Below are 7,935 nucleotides of genomic sequence, written 5' to 3'. Positions count from 1 at the left end.
GTTGATCCTCTGTCTAGATGTTCTGTCCATTGATGAGAGTGGTGAGTTGAAGTCTCCAACTATTATGGTATATGAGTCTATTTCCCTTTTCAGTGTTTGCAGTATATTCCTCACGTATTTTGGGGCATTCTGATTCGGTGCGTAAATATTTATGATTGTTATGTCTTCTTGTTTAATTGTTCCTTTTATTAGTATATAGTGTCCTTCTTTGTCTCTTTTAAGTGTTTTACATTTGAAGTCTAATTTGTTGGATATTAGTATAGCCACTCCTGCTCTTTTCTGGTTGTTATTTGCATGAAATATCTGCTCCCAACCTTTCACTTTCAACCTATGTTTATCTTTGGGTCTAAGATGTGTTTCCTGTAGACAGCATATAGAAGGATCCTGTTTTTTAATCCATTCTGCCAATCTATGTCTTTTGATTGGGGAATTCAGTCCATTGACATTTAGTGTTATTACTGTTTGGATAATATTTTCCTCTGCCATTTTGCCTTTTGTATTATATATATCATATCTGATTTTCCTTCTTTCTACACTCTTTTCCATATCTCTCTCTTCTGTCTTTTTGTATCTGACTCTAGTGCTCCCTTTAGTATTTCTTGCAGAGCTGGTCTCTTGGTCACAAATTCTTTCAGTGACTTTTTGTCTGAGAATGTTTTAATTTCTCCCTCATTTTTGAAGGATAATTTTGCTGGATATAGGAGTCTTGGTTGGCAGTTTTTCTCTTTTAGTATTTTAAATATATCATCCCACTGTCTTCTAGCTTCCATGGTTTCTGCTGAGAAATCTACACAAAGTCTTATTGGGTTTCCCTTGTATGTAATGGATTGTTTTTCTCTTGCTGCTTTCAAGATCTTCTCTTTCTCTTTGACCTCTGACATTCTAACTAGTAAGTGTCTTGGAGAACGCCTATTTGGGTCTAATCTCTTTGGGGTGCGCTGCACTTCTTGGATCTGTAATTTTAGGTCTTTCATAAGAGTTGGGAAATTTTCAGTGATAATTTCTTCCATTAGTTTTTCTCCTCCTTTTCCCTTCTCTTCTCCTTCTGGGACACCCACAACACGTATATTTGTGCGGTTCATATTGTCCTTGAGTTCCCTGATACCCTGTTCAAATTTTTCCATTATTTTCCCTATTGTTTCTGTTTCTTTTTGGAATTCAGATGTTCCATCCTCCAAATCACTAATTCTATCTTCTGTCTCTTTAAATCTATCATTGTAGCTATCCATTATTTTTTCTATGTTTGCTACTTTATCCTTCACTTCCATAAGTTCTGCGATTTGTTTTTTCAGTTTTTGTATTTCTTCTTTATGTTCAGTCCATGTCCTCTTCATGTCCTCCCTCAATTTATCGATTTCATTTTTGAAGAGGTTTTCCATTTCTGTTCGTATATTCAGCATTAGTTGTCTCAGCTCTTGTGTCTCATTTGAGCTATTGGTTTGTTCCTTTGACTGAGCCATATTCTCAATCTTTTGAGCGTGGACAGTTATCTTCTGCTGCTGGCGTCTGGGCATTTATTCAGATTTCTCTTGGTGTTGGACCCAGCAAGGTTGTACTATTTTTCTGTGAAATCTCTGGGATCTGTTTTTCTTATCTTGCCCAGTATGTGGCACACGTGGCACACGTTTGTCTCAAGTGTTTGGAATGGGTCTCCCCCAGTCACCGATCTCCGTGGCCTGGGGATTTCGGATCCAATTCTCTCCGTTGGTTCAGGGGCCGCATGTGGTGGGGGCGTCAGCTGCCGCAGCTTGAGGGGACCCTGTGGCTGGTTGCGGGCCGCAGCGGGCCTGGGGGATTCCCCACCGGACCAGGAAGCCTCCCGTGGGGGGGGGGCCTACCGCTGCTTGGATAGCCCTCCTATCCGAGACTCGTATCCGCGGACTCAAAGCAGAGACTCGAAGCCGCCCGCAAAAGAGGGGTGCCGCCTGCCTCGGCTTGGGAAACTTGCTTCTCCAATACTCTCAGCCGGCCCGGAAAGGAGGGAGGGAGTAGCTCGGACCACCGCAGCTGCCGCTGATCGGGAAATCACACGCCGCTCGGGGGTCTCACCGCAGCCGAGTCTCGCAGTCAGTCTAGCCAGCCCAGACTTTGGATAGCCCTCTGATCCGGGACTCGTAGCCGCGGACTTAAAGCCAAGACTCGAAGCTGCCCGCAGAAGAAGGGCGCCGCCTGCCTCGGCTTGGGAAACTTGCTTCTCCGATACTCTCAGCCGGCCCGGGAAGGAGGGAGGGATTAGCTCGGACCGCCGCAGCTGCGGCTGCTCGGCAAATCACGCGCTGCTCGGGGGTCTCGCCACAGCCAAGAGTCGCAGTCAGACTTGCCAGCCCAGACTCTGTATAGCCCTCTGATCCGAGACTCGTAGCTGCGGACTCGAAGCCGAGACTCGAAGCCGCCCGCAAAAGTGTGGCGCCGGCCGCCTTGGCTGGGAAGCTTGTCTCTCCGAGTCTCTCAGCCAGCCCGGGGAGGAGGGAGGGATTAGCTGGGACCGCCGCAGCTGCGGCTGCTCAGGGGTCTCGCCGCCGCCAAGTCTCGCAATCAGACTTGCCAGCCCAGACTTTAGATAGCCCTCTGATGCGAGACTCGTAGTCGCGGACTCGAAGCCGAGACTCGAAGCCGCCCGCAAAAGTGTGGTGCCGGCCGCCTTGGCTGGGAAGCTTGTCTCTCCGCGTCCCTCAGCCAGCCCGGGAAGGAGGGAGGGATTAGCTCGGACCGCCGCAGCTGCGGCTGCTCGGGAAATCGCCCGCCGCTCGGGGATCTCACTCACCGCAGCCGAGTTTCGCAGTCAGACTAACCAGCCCAGACTGGGTTACGCTGTGTGTCCATTCCCTGCTGTAGCCCCGGGAGCTGTTCTGTACTGTTTCTGTTCACCTATTAGTTGATTTGGAGTCGGAGGAACTAAGACGTATGTACCTTACTAAGACGCCATCTTGGATCCCTGGTTCCTTTATTTTCTATTCATTACATCTCCAGAGTTCCCTTTCCAAACCTGGAACCAGGACATTGTTAAAATATAAAAAAGACAGATAACAGGCTGTTGGTATGCAACATAGGTGGACGAATAGGAGGCCAATTGCTGGTGTTTTATAACAAAAAATCTTAGCTGAAACTCTTTTTCAAGATCTTAGTGAAAACAAAGGGAGGTGCTGGGCTGTGGCCGTCAGTTTGATACTACACTGGCTTTTCCTATCTACTACTTACCCATTTAACATGAGGGAATGACTTTAGCAAGAGGCTCTCCATCAGGGCTGCATCAATCCAGCAGCAGTATCTTATCCTAAATTATGCACCACTTCTAAGAAATTAATGCAGGTTATAGTATGAATGGATAATATTACTTCAGCAAGGAGTCTTTTCCTAAACAACATGCCGGCAGGTGCATACTATTTGAGATGATGGGTTCTGGAATATTGATGCTTTTGAACATTCAGAATCGTCTAATATCTCATATTTTATTAAATTTTTTGTTCTCTTTTCCTCATAAATATTCTTCTTCTCACCAAAATTTTGAGTGTCTTCAAATACAAGTGTATCACATAAAGTTCCAAGAAATCCTGTGATATATGTCTGATGAAATAAATTCTCCTGATTAGACCCAAGCCCACCGAAGGTGTGAATTTGTGGTTCAGATACTAAGATAGAGAGGGCCTTGAGCAAAATCACAGGATCACAGATCTGGCTAATAATCCTTCATTTTAACAGGTAATTAGGGATGTTCATGGTTAGGTGAAATATTTTTAAATGTATGATAAACTTTTTCAACTTATATGTATTTTTATCAATGGTTAGTTGGCTCTGTTTTAGTTTAAATTCTGACAAATCTCAAGTACTCAGAACAGGTGGAACATGATAACATGATATTCAGAGAGCCCTAACATAAGAGCAAGTTCAATATTATTAACACTATTCTGTAGTGGAGAAAATGAAGATACAGAGAAAAAAATTTATTAAAAAAAGCATTTATTGAGCAGATGTAATCACTAAGATGACTTGCCTGAGGTCACTTGGGTTTCTCAGCTCCTTTTACAGTGCTACATCTGTTATGACAAATGCCTGGAAGTTCTACGGCTCCTCAGTCTACTATAATCAGCTTCTTTGGAAATATATTGTCATGTGGGAAATCTGTAAACACTTCCTTTGCAGAGATAGCACCTCTTGAGTTTACAAATGGCTTTTCCCCCATCTAATTCTCCTGTGGTTCTCCTATCCCATTTTCTATATAATCACCATCATGGGAACATTTGACTAAAGAACAAGTATATATAGATTATGACCCAGATTGAAGTTTAGAACCACCAGATAAGGCAGACAGATGAAAAGAAAAAATATTAAGGGTATAGGAAATGGATAAAGGCTCTCTAACCTATTGCCAAGGTATTTAAATAAATGAAAGCTTTCCCACTGTGTAAATTTTGTGGCCGAGAAACCCTTACACCATAGCAAATTTAAAAATCCACTTTTAAAATGTTGACTGATTATGTCACAGAACTGGTAAGTATACAAGGATTGTATACCCTGATAGATCACCATAGATCCAACAACTTTTCGTGTTAATGAACTTAATCTTCTAGTTGACTCAGCAGTGATTCAACTCAGCAGGCAATTATACTAACAAAACCTACAGGTGGTAGGTTGGTAAATCTGAATGCTAGTTAGTAATTGAAGGGAGAAAACGGGCCAAAAAAGGACCAAGATGCTGTCATTTTGGGTACAGCATTCAGTCCATTATGTTATTTATTCAGAAGATTATGTGGAAAGCACATCTTCTATTTTTGAAATTTTTGAAATTCCAAACAGACAATTAGCGAGTTGAGATCATGGATTTTGGTTTATGCATCTTTATGATACCAGCAGCAGACCTGGAACAGAGCAGTTAGTAAAACATGTGAAGTGCCTTGAATGTTTTGAGTAAAAGATTCCCTGTCTCCATGTTACCATTTCAAGCTTGCTATTCCCGTTGACATAATGTATTTTCAAGATGAGATTTAGAGATTTGCTATAATCCTAACAGTTTCAGTTCCTAAATTATTCCTTAAGCCAACCAGTTTGTTTCCAGTTTTTATGTTCACTTTTAAAGAATTACAGTTGTAATTATTCTTTATATTAGACTCCATCTCAGGCAGTGACCCTTTTCTGAGTTTAGAGTCAGTAACCCTTTCTCATTTGACACATCCTGCATGTGGACATCAGCTCCTTTTTGCCAAACAGCAATGCATTTACATATTTTCCATTTACATGGTGTCCCAACTTCTTCAGAGCCAGGTCTTCCATCTAAAATGAGTTGACAGTAGGAAATTATATCCGTACAGCCAATATTTAATTATTGACATGTAGAAAATAAACCCTTTTAAAAGAAACATATTTCATTTTAATTTCCTGATCCTAGAGGAATTCCATGTTCCCAGATCAAATATTTGGTTGGTGTTTATTCAATAAGGTAAATATTTAATTCAATCTCATTGAACCAATGCAGATCAGGAAACAAACCTACTACAAAAACAACCCTGCACAATGATTCTGATTATTTTTGTTTACTGGCCTCTGAGCATAGTAATATCTTGCCCTGAAATGCACAAAAGAGCAACCCTCATTTTTTTTCTGTTCATTTTGTTGGCGAATTTAGCAGGAAAGAAGAACCTTACACCTTACACCTTACAACAAGCTTCTCTGTCTTTTGGATAATGTCACTCAGAATGACTGGGTCAAGGAATTGGAGCAAATCATTAACATCTCAGCAGGTGGGGGGCCTTATTATTTCAAGAGCCAACAGCCCGTTACTTGTTCGTGAACTTTTCATGAGTAACTTACAGATACTGTGACCCATTGCTGTCTATATTTGCAGCTCACACTGCAGGGTCTGGAACCCTTCAAGTCACCAACACATTTTCTTAGTTGAATTTGTAATCATGGGCAAGTGAGAGCTGATCATATTAATTGAAGCTACTGTCCCACAAATTTTATGGGACTTCATAAGGTAGCTGAGAAATGGGCTCAATATTAGTAGATTCTGACAAAAGTGTATCCTTAATATTTCTTACCATATTTATGACTATATGAAAAGTTTTATTATTTTTAATGTCTAATCACTTAACCCACTTGGCTAGATTAGAAGGCTAAATTATAGCTTCCATCACTTTGCTATTGGATTATCTTTGCTTAGCTTCATTTATTACAATTCCAGGCAATCTGCAGGCAAGGCGGACTAGTTAAAAATTATGGATGGCACATGACATGCATCCTCATTATTGGGAAAAAACAATGTATAGGTGGGTTTATGCCCATTTTTCTATATGACTAATAATATACAAGTTAACCTCTCCAAATAGGTACATGAAACCAAAGGTGATAGAAAGAAGCAATAAGAACTCTGGAGGGGAATTCATTTTGTTAGGATTCTCTGTCCAGAGCTGTAGATGGTCCTGTTTGTCATCGGCATGACTTTTTCCTATATTCTGGCCATGATGGACAACCCAATCACAATTTTCCTCTTCCTGATGGACACTCGACTTCACACATACATGCACTTCTTCCTCAGCAACCTGTCTCTCCTGGGCCTCTGCTACTCAACCCAGTAACATCCCCTACCTGCTGGTTAACCTCTGGGGCCCACAGAAAACTATGACCTATGTGGGTTTTGTCATTCAACTCTTTGCCTTCTTGTCTGTGGGGGGTATTGAGTGCATTCTCCTCCCATTCGTGGCCTATGACCATTAAGTGGTTATCTGCAAGCCATTTCACTACATGGCCATCATGTATCCTCAGCTGCGTCTGCAGCTGGAAGCCTTCGCCTGGCTCAGCAGGATTGTCAATTCCATCCTGATGTCCCCTCTGACAGTGTCCCTGAGGTGGTGTGCTCACTGCACATCACTTTGAGAGATGCCAGCCATCTTCTTGTGTTGATACCAGGCAGGTAAAGGGCCTGGCTTTCTTTCTGGCCATCCCCATCATTCCTCTACCTCTCACCATGATACTAGTCTCCTCGGCCTGTATCACAGCTCTGATCACGCACATTAAATCAGCAGCTGGAGATGGACAGCCTTCCACACCTTTGCCTCCCACCTGTTGGTTGTGTCCCTCTATAGGAACATAATCTACATGTGCATGCGTATTAGTTAGGGTTCTCTAGAGAAACAGAATCAACAGGGAACACTCACCAATAAAAAATTTATAAAAGCATCTCACGTGACCGCAGGAACGCAGAGTCCAAAATCCTCAGAGTAGGCTGTGAAGCCGACGATTCTGATGGAGGGTCTGGACAAACTCCACAGGAGAGGCTCACCAGCCGAAACAGGAAGAGCCTGTCTCTTCTGAGTCCTCCTTATAAGACTTTCAGTGATTAGACTATGCATCACTCATTGCAGAAGACATGCCCCTTTGGCTGATTACAAATGGAATCAGCTGTGGATGCAGCTGACGTGATCATGATTTAATTCAATGAAATGTCCTCATCGCAACAGACAAGCCAACACTTGCCCAACCACCACTTGGCCAAGCTGACACATGAACCTGACCATGACAGCATGCAACCTGGGAATGTGGCGAGCCAAGGCAAGGGCTAGTTCCTCATCCTCTTCTACTGCCTAGTGACCTCTACCCAGAATCCCTTCATCTGTACACAGAGAAATTAAGGGGGCCATGTGGAAGACGCTTAGAAAAGACCATAGCCTGTTGGAATCTCGAGGACATTGACATAGGCTGGCAGCACCACCCTTGGGCTTTCTTATTGTAGATGCAGCATCCAAGAATTTTGATGTCTTCTAGGACAATAATCCATAATGGAAAATAAAATTCTGGGCACATAATCAGAGAGAGTTTTCTCTCTTTCAGGGATTGCAGAGTTGATATCTTTTATCTTTGCTTGCAGATAGACAGACCCTTGATGCCCTTCAGGGTGAAAGAATTAATCATATCATGTGCTAGTGGAGAGATGCTGCTTCC

At 42.7% G+C, this 7,935-nt stretch overlaps 1 pseudogene; it reads left to right on the top strand.

Moving 5' to 3' along the window:
• The first annotated feature begins 6,327 nt into the window (after positions 1-6,327).
• LOC143664749 (putative olfactory receptor 2W6 pseudogene) lies at positions 6,328-7,935 on the top strand (annotated as a pseudogene).

Source organism: Tamandua tetradactyla, chromosome 20, assembly GCF_023851605.1.
Source record: "Tamandua tetradactyla isolate mTamTet1 chromosome 20, mTamTet1.pri, whole genome shotgun sequence".
In the NCBI taxonomy this organism is placed as follows: domain Eukaryota; kingdom Metazoa; phylum Chordata; class Mammalia; order Pilosa; family Myrmecophagidae; genus Tamandua; species Tamandua tetradactyla.
The sequence above is the reverse complement of the archived record's forward strand: the minus strand, read 5'-3'. Positions and strand labels throughout refer to the sequence as shown.